The following is a 14390-nucleotide window of genomic DNA, read 5'->3' on the forward strand; positions in this document are numbered from 1 at the left end:
CCAGATTTTCTGTAATCTAGTTGTGTTACCTCTGTACTAATGATAGTAAAATAAAATATTATGAAAAAGGTCAGGCTGGCGGTTGCCCAAGTGGATCACTCCGTAAGGCAGGAGAGGCTGGGACGCCTGGGTTGGCCTGCTCTAATTGGTACCCTATTCCTGCGAAGTACCCCATGCCAGTGAAGTACCCCATTCGCAGGCGGGGTGCTTTCCCCTTTATTCTTATAGTTGCAGAAATGTAACAGTATTTGAAGATCTTCGGCAGAAGGATCCCGGAAAGTTAGAAGATGGGGATGTGATTCCTTGTGACACTCTTCTTGCTTTGAGTGTTTCTTTTTCTGTCATGTCTTGCTTTGGGTTTTTCTTTCCCTTTTTGTTTCTTCCTGCACTCCCCGAGTGGGCCTCTGGCCATCTGTCAGTCTCTTTCCGTCTCTTCTTTCTCCCCTCGCCCTTGAAAACTTCTCTTTTCAATACCCCATCTTTCTCCTTTACTTGCTGTCGTGCAAAAGTGATGCACACATTTCTACAATTCAAAGGAAAGAGTAAATTTTATTTCGTATTTTTAATTGTAAAAATAAATGTCACTTTTTACCCTCAAAAATCTAAGTTGTTGATTTTCATTTACTCGCACCTAGGATTAATTAATTACTTAACTTACTAACTAACCCACTCACTAAACTCTGGGTGTCCATGGCCTCCTAAAAGCACTGGGAATCTTAGGGGACTGGGAGGCTGAAAGGAAGGGAAGATCGAGGGAATGTAGAAGTTAAGTTTTTCCTCTTTACCTATTTTGCTTAGGGTTGTCTGTGTGGCTACCATTTTGGTATGTGTCAGAATTTTTAAACTTTTCAAACTTGAAGAACAAAATTCTAGAAAATTACCAAAATACTTGTTTGTTTTTTTGTTTTGCTGAGGAAGAGTAGCCCTGAGCTAACATCTGTTGCTAATCTTCCTCTTTTTTTTTGGCTTGAGGAAGAGTAGCCCTGAGCTAACACCTCCACTTGCCAGTCCACCTCCACTTTATACATGGGTTACCACCACAACATCGCCAACGAGTGGTGTAGGTCCATGCCTGGGACCCAAACCCGTGAACCTGGGCCTCCAAAGCGGAGTGCACTGAACTTAACCACTATGCCACGCGGCTGAACCCTAAAATACATTTTTGACGAAGAAAACTTTGCCAAATCTGACACATGCCCTCAAAAGCCCGTTGATTTTGATTACGTTGAGCTTCCCAGCTTTCCTTTCGTGCGCCTTGTCTTGTATAATTGTGAGTGGAGAAACAGGCTTTCCAGCTAAGTTTGTTGTGTCTACTGGAGTTTATTCTTAAGTGGGGCCATCCCGTCGGTATCTCAAAATAATACTGACACAGATTTCAAAGAAGGTATGACAGCGATGTTGCCTGGCATCAGCAGAAGAGCTGTTTACTTGAGAAATATTGCTAATTTTAAGGAGATTTCACACTTGAAGGTAAAATCTAGTTGAGGGCATTTAAATAAGGTGATGCCTTCCTAAAGCTTTTTCCACATTTTATAATGTTTTTCCTCTCCAACCACAAAGGCCTAATTTGGACATAACATAAATATTTATGAGCGTTCTTTCTCTGCTGTAAGGAAGTCTGGTACAGTTACAGTAAAACCTGAATTTATAGAATGGGTGTTACTAGGATTCAGTATTTACTTTTCAAAAGGGTTTGTCACAGGAATTCTTTAAATTAGAAACAGCATCTACCCCACTTTGGAGTACGGAACAGCTTGTAGAAGGTCTGTGGGCCCTCCACTGATGGTCAGGTTTTCTCGCAGACCCATATAGGTGTGGGCATGCTGTTGTGTCACGTTTGTGGCTGTGGCCTGTGTCACTTCGTGTACGCCAACATGTGAAGGAGGAGGAGGAGAAGTGTGTTGGGTTGAGCTGAGTCATGCCAAGAGTAGGGCATGAGTTATTGAAGAAATAATGGAAAAACTGTCAGCCCAGTCTTAATACTTGCCTTTTGTTGCCAATCTAAAAAACAAACGAGAAAGTACAGGTAGTTGTTCAAGGAGACTTGTACCATTTTACGTCCTTAGAGGTGTCCTGATGGGTATCTCCTGGACTCTAGGATGGAGTAGTGGACAACTTCTCTCCTCCTTGGATGGAGAAGGTGCCCCTTCCTTATCTGGCAGTCAGCGAGCCTGTCAGACGTTGGATGTGGAGGCGGCCTCACCCCCTGACTCGGCTGCCAGCTTTCCACACGCTCTCTTGGCAGCAAGCTTGCGCGTGGCGATCTCTTCTTCCTAGAACAGTTCATAACTGTGGCAGGTGTTGGGAGCCCAGTTCCGCCATTGTGCAGCTGTTTGTATGTCCAGTTGGATTTCTTGAAAGAATCAGCTTTTAGGATCTCATGCTGAGGGCTACAGGGATAATAGGATTTAGGGAGAGACTTTATTTTTTGGGAGTTTGCATTGGATGTTGCCACAGAGGTAGCGTGGTGGTGGAATGGCAACTGAAGGGAATTCTGGAGTAACCTTTCCCGTTTCTGCTGCAACCAAGCGATTCAGAAAGCCCAAGATTACTAGAACTCTCTCTTGGATATTTTGTACTAGAGAATCATCTTAAGAACGTTATAGAAAGTTTGGAAAATGGATTTAAAAAAGACATTTCTTGAGCCAGCTACTCTAAAACATCAACTGTGGTCATTCCCGAACATTCCTTTCCAAACTTTTTATGTGTATGGTTTAAAATGATTGTAATAAATATTTTCTATGTTGCTGCATAGTTTTTGGAAATAAGTTTTATGGTTGTATATTATTCTACCGAGTACCATAATTTTTCAAAGGATCCCTTTGTTACTGGGCATTTGAGTTGTTTTTGCCACTTTGCTGTTGTAAATAATACTGTGATGAACGTTTTTGTACATGTAACCTTTTCTGTGTTTTGGATGATTGTCTGACAATAGGTATTGAGAACGAGATGGTTGGGCCACAGATTGTTGTGAACATTTTGGTATACCCCTTTTAAATCAGGGGGGTGGGGTTGGATATAGTGACTGGCTTGGAGGGTCGGGGAAAATGGGAGTCAGGGCTGAGTCCCAAGTTTGTGGCCTGTGTGATGTCTGGAATGGCTGGCACAGACAGCCTGAAGGGAACGGTTCCGTCTGGGCTGTGGGGCCTCCAGGCGGTGAGTGAGGTTCAACAGACCATTGTAATGCAGAGCCTGGAGCTGAGGGACAAGCCAGGGCCTGAGGTGCGCATGAAGGGAACCAGCATCTAGGTGTGGTTGAGGCTGTGGGTATTGTTAGGATTGCTTAGAGGGTGGAGTACGAAAAGAGGACGGTGGGTAATAGAACTCTGGGGAACGTGATTTTATGAGGAGTAGAGGAAGGAGAAGCTGCTAAGGAAAATAAGGAGTGATGGAGGTGAGAAGTGGACAGCCAGGACGAAATGGCCACATGGAAACCAGGGCGGGAGAGAGGTTCAAGGAGGGAGTCCAGTGGGCAGCAAACAGGTGGTGACAGGCTGTTTCAATGGTGTGTGCCAAGGAAGGGTGGCCATTGTCAAAGGTGGGCCGTGTCGGAAACCTTAGCTGTGGAGGAAGAGACAGAGCTAGGCAGTTGCTAGAAGGGGTTGTAGGATGGTGTATTGGTGTGCTAGGGCTGCCGTAACAAAATAGCACAGACTGGGGGCGTAAACAACAGAAGTTTATTTTCTCACGGTTCTGGAGGCTGGAGGTGTGGGCAGGATCAGTTTCTTCTGAGGCCTCCCTCCTTGGCTTGTAGATGGCCACCTTCTGGCTGTGTCCTCATTTGGTCCTGTTGGATTAAGGCCCACCCTACTGGTCTCCTTTTTACTTAATTACCTCTTAAAGGCCCTGCCTCCAAGTACAGTCACATTCTGAGGTACTAGGGGTTAGGGCTTCAACATAGGAATTTTGGTGGTGGGGGGGGGACACAGCAAATTTTGAAGGGGACACAGTTCAGCCCCTAACAGATGGATTCTGAGCCTGATGACCCACTTGTCTCCCTCCTTGCCCCGTGCTCTCTCCTTCTCCACCCTATTGACCATCTGCTCGTCCTCATCACACTCCTGTCCCTTGGCTTCAGTGACCTGTGCTGTTCTGGTCTCGCCCCTCATCTTCTCCTGGTCCCTTGGTGTCCGGGTTCCGCAGCGTTTGGGCATGGGCGCTCTTCTCTTCCTGGAATCGCTTCATCTTTCTGTCTTCATCTCCTCCTCCCTTAGAACTCAATCTCCTGGAGCAAAGTAATTGTTCTCCCAGGCGTAATGTTCGTGTCAGGTTAACTCGGTGATAAATTTTATTTAATGATAAGACTAAATTTTGTAATCCTGTCCTCATGGTTGCTCATCTCAGTTAAAAAAAAAAGAACAACTTAGTGGGAACAACGATTTTAGGTCAAGGTTCAGTAAAAATTTATATTTGAGCTCACCTCATACCGTACAAGTTAATGTTTTTCTCCCTAGAGTTTGGTTTTGGGTTCCTTCTTTTTCAGGAGCCTACCTTGGTTAAAATGAGACTGAGTGGGTAGCTATTCCTGTAGAGTCTGGGGCGGAATGATTTTGGTAGATAAGGTATTCTTACCTTTTTTCCCCCCCAGATATCCTTTCTCTTTTTGGAATTACAGCTAGGTAGAGGTTCAGGTTGTCCTGTTTCATGCTGAGGAGGGCGCCTTCACACGCATGGTATGGGTGAAGGGGTCGGGTTGACTTGTGAATATATGTTATTTAAACTGTGGTTGGTTTGGGGGTTTCTGGTGTATATGTATTTACATGGTGTTTCTCTCACTAGTCTTTTGAAATATATCAATGTGATTTCTACATCAAAGTTCATATTTTTATTGAAGAGGCTGACTATCAGATTCTAAAAGGATGTAAATTCTGGATAGATTTACTATTTGGCTACCTAAAATAGAAGCCTCCAGATTTTGCTAGGCAACCTTGAGAGGAACGTTTATCTCTGTCGACAATTTTAAAGAAGTATGTAATTTTAAAGTATGAAGCTCAAATTTAGTTTTTAATAGCAACTTATGTGTTCTTTCTGTCTTTAAGAGGCAGGCTACTGGAATGACATGTGACTTTGTCCTCTTGACTCTGTCTGGTTGTGGGTTTGAAATGTTATTTTTGTGCTTTCTTAAGTGACTAAAGCAATTCTGACTGTACATTTGGGACAGAATAAATATGACAGTTGGATATAGGTTTGAAAAACCAACCAGATTTTTAACCTGGCAATATGATAGTGCTGTTCATTCTTATAATAGTCTAGGCTCACAGCTTTAGGAAACAGTAGGTTGCAAGCTCTTAGTGACCTTCAGACTTGCTGGATTAGACGGTGTTCTTTTCCTCTGTAAAATATGTCAATTGATGCCTGTAACACACTAAATGCTCAAAGTTAGGGGCTCCCCTGTAGCGTGTTCTCGAGTTTCTCTTCCCACCAGTAGAGGTGGATGCTTATCCAGACTCAACTGTGTTTATTCCCAAACCTGCTTATGGCTGGTGTACTTATTATAGTTTAATATAATGATTTAAAATATATGTACAAAAAGAGTTATTTCTATGAAAATTCTCTTGAATGTTTTGGAAACCACCTGATAAGAGCAAGTTTCTGAACATGATTGCAGCCGAGTTAAGAGTGGCTGAGATAGCTGTAAAGGATTTGGGGGCTCATCAAATAAACGTATTCTCACTAATATTGTCGGTCATTCAGGATAGGTAGGTTAAGTTGTGACTGTGTAGTGCCTGAGAATCTTAGTGGCTCAAAGCAATAATCCACACTCACTGTGTGTCCCTTGTAGGTCAGATGTGGGCTCTGCCCCACGTTGTCCTCGTCCTTACTCCGGGACACAGCCTGATGGAGCAGCCCCCTCTGGAGTAATGCTGATCCCTGCGGCAGCGGGAAAGGCTGCTGCGAAGCCTGTATAGTGATAGGCCTGCATTCAGCAAGGCGGGGATGTACAATGCTTCCGTAGAGAGGGGTGCCAAGCATGTGTCAAGAGCAACGTGGGCTACCCTACGTCGCTTCCCAGGTGTCTCTGAGCCTCACCATTCTTTAAAGGCATTGGACCTGGCAGATGATACCATAAGGATGGTTTATAAAAGAAAGACCACTGGGTACCACAGTCAGTGGACATACAGGCACACCTTGGAGATATTGCGGGTTTGGTTCCACACCACAGCAATAAAGCGAGTATCACAATAAAGCAAGTCACACAAATTTTTTGGTTTCTCAGTGCATATAAAAGTTATGTTTACAATGTACTGTGGTCTGTTAAGTGTGCAATAGCATTATGTCTAAATTAACAATATATGTACTTTAATTAAAAAATACTTTATTGCTAAAAGCTGCTAACCATCATCTGAGCCTTCAGCGAGTTGTAATCTTTTTGCTGGTGGAGGATCTTGTCTTGATGTTGATGGCTGCTGACTGGTTAGGGAGGTGGTTGCTGAAGGGGGGTGGCTGTGGCAATTGCTTAAAATAAGACAGCACTGAAGTTTGCCACATTGATTGACTCTTCCTTTCACGAAAAATTTCTCTGTAGCATGTGATGCTGTGTGGTAACATTTTACCAATGACACAACTTGTTTCGAAATTGGAGTTAGTCCTCTTAAACCCTGCCACTGCTTTATCAAATAAGTTTATGTAGTATTCTAAATCCTTTGTTGTCATTTCAACAATCTTCACAGCATCTTCACCAGGAGTAGATTCCATCTCAAGAAACCACTTTCTTAGCTTATCCATAAGAAGCAACTCCTCATCTGTTAACGTTTTATCGTGAGATTACAGCAATTCAGTTACATCTTCAGGGTCTACTTCTTTGGGTTTTTTTTTTTTTTGAGGAAGATTAGCTCTGAGCTAACTACTGCCAATCCTCCTCTTTTTGCTGAGGAAGACTGGCCCTGAGCTAACATCCATGCCCATCTTCCTCTACGTTATACGTGGGATGCCTATCACAGCATGGTGTGCCAAGCAGTGCCATGTCTGCACCCGGGATCTGAACCAGTGAACCCTGGGCTGCCGAAGCTGAACCTGCGCACTTAACCGCTGCACCACTGGGCCGGCCCCTATTTGTTTTTTTAAAGTCATTTTTTTGCTGAGGGAGATTAGCCCTGAGCTAACATCTGTGCCAGTCTTCCTCTGTTTTATATGTGGGTCACTACCAGAGCATGATTGACAAGTGGTGTAGGTCCGTGCCTGGCATCTGAACCCGTGGACCTGGGCATGCCCAACTTAACCACTGCACCATGGGGCTGGCCCCCAGGCTCCCCTTCTAATTCTGGTTCTTTTGCTGTTTCCACCACATCTCCAGTTACTTACTCTGCTGAAGTCTTGAAGCCCTCACAGTCATCCGTGAGGGTAGGAGTCAACTTCCAAACTCCTGTTAATGTTGGTATTTTGACCCCTTCTCATGAATCATGAATGTTCTTAATGGCGTCTAGAATGGTGACTCCTTTCCAGAAGGTTTTCAATTTATTTTGCCCAGACCCATCAGAGGAATCACTATCTATGGCATCTATAGCTTTACAAAATGTATTTCTTAAATAATAATATTTGAAAAGTTGAAATTATTCCTGTGGGCTGCAAAATGGATGTTAGCAGGTGTGAACACAACATTTATCTCCTTGCCTATCTCTATCAGAGCTCTTGAGTTACCAGGCGCATTGTCAGTAAGCGGTAATATTTTGAAAGGAGTCTTCTGAGCAGTAGGTCTCAACAGTGGGCTTAAAATAGTCAGTAAACCATGTTGTAAACAGATGTGCTGTCATCCAGGCTTTGTTCTTTCGTTTATAGACCACAGGCAGAGTGGATTTAGCATAATTCTTAAGGGCCCTAGAAGTTTCGAAATAGTAAGTGAGCATTGGCTTCAACTTAGGCACTAGCTGCATTAGCCCCTAACAAGAGAGTCAGCCTGGCCTTTGAAGCCAGGCATTGACTTCTCCTCTCTAGCTATGAAAGTCCTAGGTGGCCTCTTCTTTCAGTATACAGCTGTTTTGTCTGTATTGGAAATCTGCTGTTTAGTGTAGGCACCTTCTTGAATGATCTTAGCTTGATCTGGATAACTTGCTGCAGCTTCTCCCTCAGCACTTGCTGCTTCACTTTGCTGTTATGGAGACAGCTTCTCTCCTTAAATCTTGTGGACCAACCTCTGCTGGCTTCCAACTTTTCTTCTGCAGCTTCCTCCCCTCTCTCAGCCTTCGTAGAATTGCTAGCTTGTACGATGCCTGTATGCAGTTAGAAAAAGGGTACTCTTCAGGGCAAACACTGCCCCCCAGGAACTCAACTTGATGTCAGTCCCCATTTTCGCCCTTGGCTGGCCCACTTGTATGCAGTGCCCAACCGAACAACTGCACAGAGCAGTCCTACTCCCTGCTTCTAATCTCTCTCCCAACTAATTTAGACTATCGCTTGATTAAACCTCATTTAAATTTTTTGTTGTCTCTGTCCCTGCTTGGAATTTTTTTTGATGACTCCTCATCTTCTGTAATGGCGGTCCTCAGTTTTATTTTCCATTGGTGACTCTCAGTCACACTTGTTGCCTTCTGGAAGCACCGACATCTGTGATGACTGCAGCTCAGACATAGGCGATAGGCTGTGTAATGCTGCCCTCTCCTCTCCACGCACTCCCCGCCACTCCCACACTCTGAGCCCCTTAGCTCAGACTCCCAGTCTTGCCTCAGCTTACCTTTCTTCCTAGCATCAGGGCCTGCCAGAGCCCTACACCAGCTCTCCCCTGCTGCCATTCTGCCTAGTCACTATCTTCTGAATATGTTCTGTACTTCTTGCTTTAAAGTTCTTTTCTGTCTAACCACATCCCACTCATCATCAAAAGTCAAGGTCAAGTTTCGCCTCTCCAGCCATCCTTCTCTGATCCTCCTACGCCCTGATAACAGCTCCACCTCGGAGCATAAACGGTAGTCTCTGTATCCCTCTTTTTAAGGTGAGTCCTCTGCCTTACGTGAGCACTGGTTTTATTAGTTACGTTCCTCTTATGTATTTTCTTTCCCCTGCTGGATTGCAGGTGCCTGGAAGTGGTAGCTGTCTCATCCCTTCTCCTCCCCTGCCTGTGCGGGAGGTGTGGCTGGAGGAAAGTGCGCCGGGCCGAGTCCCGGAATACGGCTCTGGGTGAACCGCCTCTTCCCAGCCCCTGGGTAGTGACCTACTTTTCCCTCCTTATCTGTGTGCAAAATATTTGTTGTACTTAGTGTGTTCTCCCTGTCACAACGAATGTTTGTCTCTCCCTTTCATATGAACTGAATGCTAAAGTGCTGGTTAAATCGGTGGAAAAAACAATGGAGAAGAAAAGTTGGTGAGCAGTTTTAATTTCTGAACGAGGGGGCCTTATAATTATGTCATTTAAAAAGAACTCTCTGTGGTTTTTGAATCTGTGTGTCTGTCTACCAACCTCCCTACATATTGAGAGACGTGATTAAGGGTGGATTGTAAATTTTGAGTTTTTATGCATTTTAATTTGATGATTTACAATATAATAATGTGATTTTTAAAAACCTTTTTTTCATAAACCACTTGTAGAAGGAAATAAACTTTTCTTAATCGGGAATATACCATGTAGTTCACTATTGAATATTTAATTTCTTAGCAAAATTTTGCTTGGGAAAATCTATTGTATGTTTCTACATGGTCAAACTGATTAGCTTTAAAAATTGATGTTTGTATAGCGTTACAGGGTAAGTGTGTACTATATTCAAGGGGAAAAAAGTGTGTGTGTTGGGGGGGCATGTATATGTATGTATCCTTATATAAGTATATGAAATAATTTCTGTATCCTACAGAACTTTTGGAAATTAACAGAACTATTGCTCAAATTTAGTTAACATTTACGAGTTTAAATTTAATAAACATATGTTTTTGTAAACATTTTAATCCGTGACTTAAAAAGATGATTTAGTTATGGCATGATTTGCAGTTCAGTATATGTTTTAGTTCTTCATAAATACTTTAAAATGTATTTAGAGCTATGTAAGATAGGTAACATGGTGCATTTGATTTTACATTCAGTAATGCTTCCAACGTTAGGAAAACTAGAAAAACAGAAAATACTCCTAAATTCTAATACGGCTGTTGATTTTAATCAGCTTAGGTGAGGTAACCCACTGTGATGTAGTTGTTTTCTTTAAAAATTCTTTTTAAATGACAAAGGACTTTGCCTTCTCACTTTAGATCATCACTGTCTTTGGGGAACATCTTCGCGAATTTTGTTTGATCACTTCTCAACTGGTAAACATTCATCAAATCCTAATGTAAATGTAAACATCTCTCCCTTTGATTACGTAGTTTATTAGACTCTATTTTAGTGAGTGTTGCTGGAGGAAGCTTCTGAATTTTTATTATTTTAAAAAACTTTTTTTTAACCATGCACACAAAGGTACCGAAGATGCACTGTTGAGTGACACATATTTTCCTTTATTGTATAGATATCTTAATTTGTAATCTTTAGACCCTTTTTTGCTTTCATAACTAGATTAATTTATTAAAATATCCAGTGGCATTTTGCAGCTGACTGTGTGGCTGGAAACCACACAGAGAGCACCTCCACACGCGCCTCGATGCCTTTGCTTACGAGGATCCTGTTGATTCTGTGCGTGTCTTTTTGTGCGTGTGTGGTTCTTACAAGTTTTGCTGGTGAGGTCAGAATAAAGAGAGCTGCTTTCCTTTACCGCTGAGTACATGTCATTGAGAAAGATTCTTACTGGCATTTTTGGTTTTTAACGTTCTTTATAACCAGGCCCAAGATGCATGCCTACCTCAAAATGAAGGAACTCAGTCAGTCCCAAGTTGAGCCTTTTTTGTTGAATCAATAATGATGGAAGCTGGGACAGGTTCTTAGGAGCTGATGTATCCGACCCTGTTGTGGGGAAGCCGAGGCTCAGAGTTAGCGGTGTGCCCAGGGTCTCACTGTGGGCCAGCTGCAGACTAGGGTTTTTTCTGGAGCCCCGGTGGTAGTCATGCTAACCTCTGCGGTCTGTGGCAGAATGCACAGCTGATGTTTCCCTGAGAGAGAACTCGTTTCCTTAGCCCAGAGAACAAGAAGAGTGCCCTAAATTCAACACATGTCCTCCCGTTGTCCCTGAAAAGCCCCTGAATGACGGGAAGGTGCCTTTTTTAAAGAAGGTAGTCCTGCTTGGTGTACTCCGGGCTATTTTATGTGAGTGTCTCTGTTCAGCCAGTTGTCTTCAAAAACCCATCTCTAGGGGCCCCCAAAACTGGCGGGGATAGGGAGCCCTGTGTGAGTGCCTGCCAGGTGCACATCACTGAACTTTTAATAATCGGGGAGTACCTCGAGTGACCGGGTGCTCTGATCAGGGGGAAGAGCAGAGAGAATGAATCTACAAGCCGGGTAAGCATAAGGAGGGCTCAAGGGACAGGAGGACATGGGTGAGGACATTAGCTTGTGGGATGAGATTAGGACCCTCTGATTAGCAAGCCAGTTCATGTGGAAGGAAAGTTGGCTTTCCCCTGGTGTCTGTGTTCAGTTTAATAATCACTGGTGTGCTGGGGGTCTGTGCAGTGGCCAGGAGCAGATCAGCGCCTCGGGTGTGCCGGTCCTAGCGAGCAGGTTTACGGTCACCTAGGGGTCCCAGGGTCTTGGGCTTGCCAATCTAAACACATTCGACTTCTTGGAATTTTTTTATCCGCCTTGAGGGAACGAATTGAGAAGTCTGTGGGTTATAATTAGCACGTCCCACGTGCAGCTGAGTTTGTGTTTCTGGCTGTGAGAGAGCTTTATAGTTTTTGGCCACCTTGTCCCGCAGGAACGCGTAGCCCTTTTCAGACGTTAGCTCATGAATGCTCATAACATCCAGTGTGACTTGGAGAGCTTGACCATAGGTTCCCCCCAAAGCCGGGACTGCTTGCTGTCTGTTCTAGACCTTCTAGGATTTTGGCTGGTGAGGGGTGCCAGGTGGTGGGGTAGGGGCAGCTGGAAGGCTGGGGTTGGCTTTCAGAGCTAGTCTTGGGGGTGGGTGACAGTCTCTGGAGTTGCCCTGCCCTTTGGCAGCTGTTCGTGCCATGACTCTGCAGAGCTTCCTCCGGGAAATGACGGTGGGGACAGTGATGTTGGCTGCGTTTCCTCCTCAGTGCACTGAACCCGTGGAATGCCTGGTGCAAATGAGGCAGCTCTCTAGGTTATTTACCTTGACACACTTGCCACAAGACAGCACAGGAGGAGCGGCAGTGGGGGCTCTTCAGGATCAGGAGAAGAGGGCGTTGGGGAGGGAGAGGATTAGCTGGTGAGAGACCCCTTGGCTTTCTCAGTCAGCCTGCGTAATAAGCCTGCTGTTGTCACTTCTGAGTTTTTAGATCAGAAATTCGAATTCCAGAGGTGAATTCTCTTGGATTCGAGCCTGGGTCTGTGATAGGAAGCATGCGCTGTCCCATGCTGGGGCAGATCAAAAGGGAATTCTCACGGGTGGCAAACTCTTGTCATAAAAATTCTGGAGAAGGTTGTTCTTTCCCGGTGTAGAAGTGAAGCCTCTCTTTAAAAACCATGGGGTATTGTGAAGAGGTTGATAATTTAGGAACGAGACTCAAGGATAATATAAAAGTGTGCCAGAGCACTCTCAGACCAGGCGGGAAAGCGTCCTCCTCACCCTGGTGCTTCCAGAAACCAGATGTGCAACACCTCCTGGGTCCATTTCTCTTTCTGTTAAAAGAAGGTTTTGCCTGGGATCATAAGAAATTTTGCTCATACGTCAGAAGAGATAGTTTGTAGCTTGTAATCCAAAACCTTCCATGTTGTCGTAGCAGCCACTGTTATTTTTGACTCAAAAATCCTTCTAATTAGTGTAGATAATACGTTCAGCATTTCTACTGTTGGGAAAAAACTTTTTTTTTTTGGTGAGGAAGATTGGCCCAGAGCTCACATCTCTTGCCAACTTTCCTCTTTTTGCTTGAGGAAGATTGTTGCTGAGCTAATATCTGTGCCAGTCTTCCTCTATTTTGTATGTGGGACACTGCCACAGCATGGCTTGATGAACAGTGTGTAGGGCCGTGCCTGGTATCTGAGCCTGCAAACCCTGGGCCCCCAAAGCAGAGTGCATGAACTTAACCGCTATGCCACCGGGCCAGCCCCCAATTTTTTTTTTTGACCTGTCACTTTATGAGTTGTCAAGTTCTAGATGCTATCTTTCAAACCTTGAATAACTGAACTATGCTTGGGATTGGGGGCAGCCCAGGTCTTGTCTGATGACTTTGGTTGATAAGGCCAGCCTTTCCAAACCCAGGCAGAAACAAACCTTGACATTGACACTGGGTGTCCTGGCCCATCTCTGCTTATGCAGAGACACCCTTTGGGGTGTTAACTCTTAGATAACCAGACTGTTGAATTAATTGCCCATCCTATTCACAGAGGTTTTTAAGATTGGAGTTCAGTTTATGCCTTATGGGCTTCCATATGCTTTTAGCTGTTTGTTTTTACCCCCGTTCAAATCTATTCCATTTTATCGTTGCCTGATAATTGAATATTCTTTGTGTTATCCAGAGTTTGAGCACAAGGCAATATTGTTACTTTATGTAACAATTTACTGTATGGAAATTGCCTAGAGTTGGGCCTATTTCTTCCCTAATCCAAGATCCTAACAAAAGCTATCCCACCAGCAGTGTGTTAAATAAGAAAAAGCTTTAGAGAAAGAGAGGAGGGGAACTCTCAATATGCTGTGGCTTTAACAGTGGAGTAAAGGATTGGAAAATTGGGTAATTATACTTGGTGAAGTAAATGCCATGAATCAATACACCTTATAGAAGTTTCTCTAAGGAAGTGTGTTGCTAGGAATGGAAATCAGCATCACGAGAGCCGTTTCACGAATCCTTGTCAGGGCCACTCTCATATGCTCTGGGGAGCCCTGCACAGCACCCCGTGTGGCTCTGTGTGGCCCGCCAGCCCCATCGCCTTTGAGTAAATTGTCCTAAAGAATGCACTTTTTGGGGCCGGCCCCGTGGCCAAGCGGTTAAGTTTGCGTGCTCCACTTCAGTGGCCCAGGGTTTCGCCGGTTCGGATCCTCGGCGTGGACATGGCATCACTCATCAGGCCACGCTGAGGCGAGGTCCCACATGGCACAACCAAAGGCACTCACGACTAGAATATACAACCGCGTACTGGGGGGCTTTGGGCAGAAGAAGAAGGGAAAAAAAAAAAAAAAATAAAAGATTGGCAACAGATGTTAGCTCAGGTGCGAATCTTAAAAAAAAAGAATGCACTTTTCATTTCACCTGCCCTTTAGGTTGATAAATACTGAGAACCTGTCTTGCCCTTTGGTTTGTAGCCTGAGTCTTTGATGGTCTTTCACGTTGTTGGTGTATCCTCTGAGGCTCTCTGATGATCCTTTGCCAGTTGTGACTTGGCTGGGAAGGGTAGAGGTGGTGGGAACAGTCTTGGAAGGCAGAATGGG

General features: G+C 44.3%; 1 protein-coding gene across 20 annotated transcripts in view; it reads left to right on the plus strand.

Annotated features, from left to right (window-relative positions):
- Positions 1-14390, plus strand: part of MYO1B (myosin IB) — a 181137-nt gene that overhangs the window by 10581 nt on the left and 156166 nt on the right. For 3 of the 20 annotated variants that reach the window (XM_070242054.1, XM_070242058.1, XM_070242063.1), the window contains exons 1-2: positions 9187-9292; positions 10165-10221. The exons of 11 other annotated variants lie outside the window; for them this stretch is intronic. The gene's annotated coding sequence lies outside the window, so the exon portion shown is untranslated. Of the gene's footprint in view, positions 1-9066; positions 9293-10164; positions 10222-14390 lie in introns of those variants that run through there. 6 more of the 20 variants (XM_070242059.1, XM_070242064.1, XM_001502243.7 and 3 more) reach the window with 5 other exon arrangements.

Source organism: Equus caballus, chromosome 18 (assembly GCF_041296265.1).
Source record: "Equus caballus isolate H_3958 breed thoroughbred chromosome 18, TB-T2T, whole genome shotgun sequence".
NCBI lineage: Eukaryota > Metazoa > Chordata > Mammalia > Perissodactyla > Equidae > Equus > Equus caballus.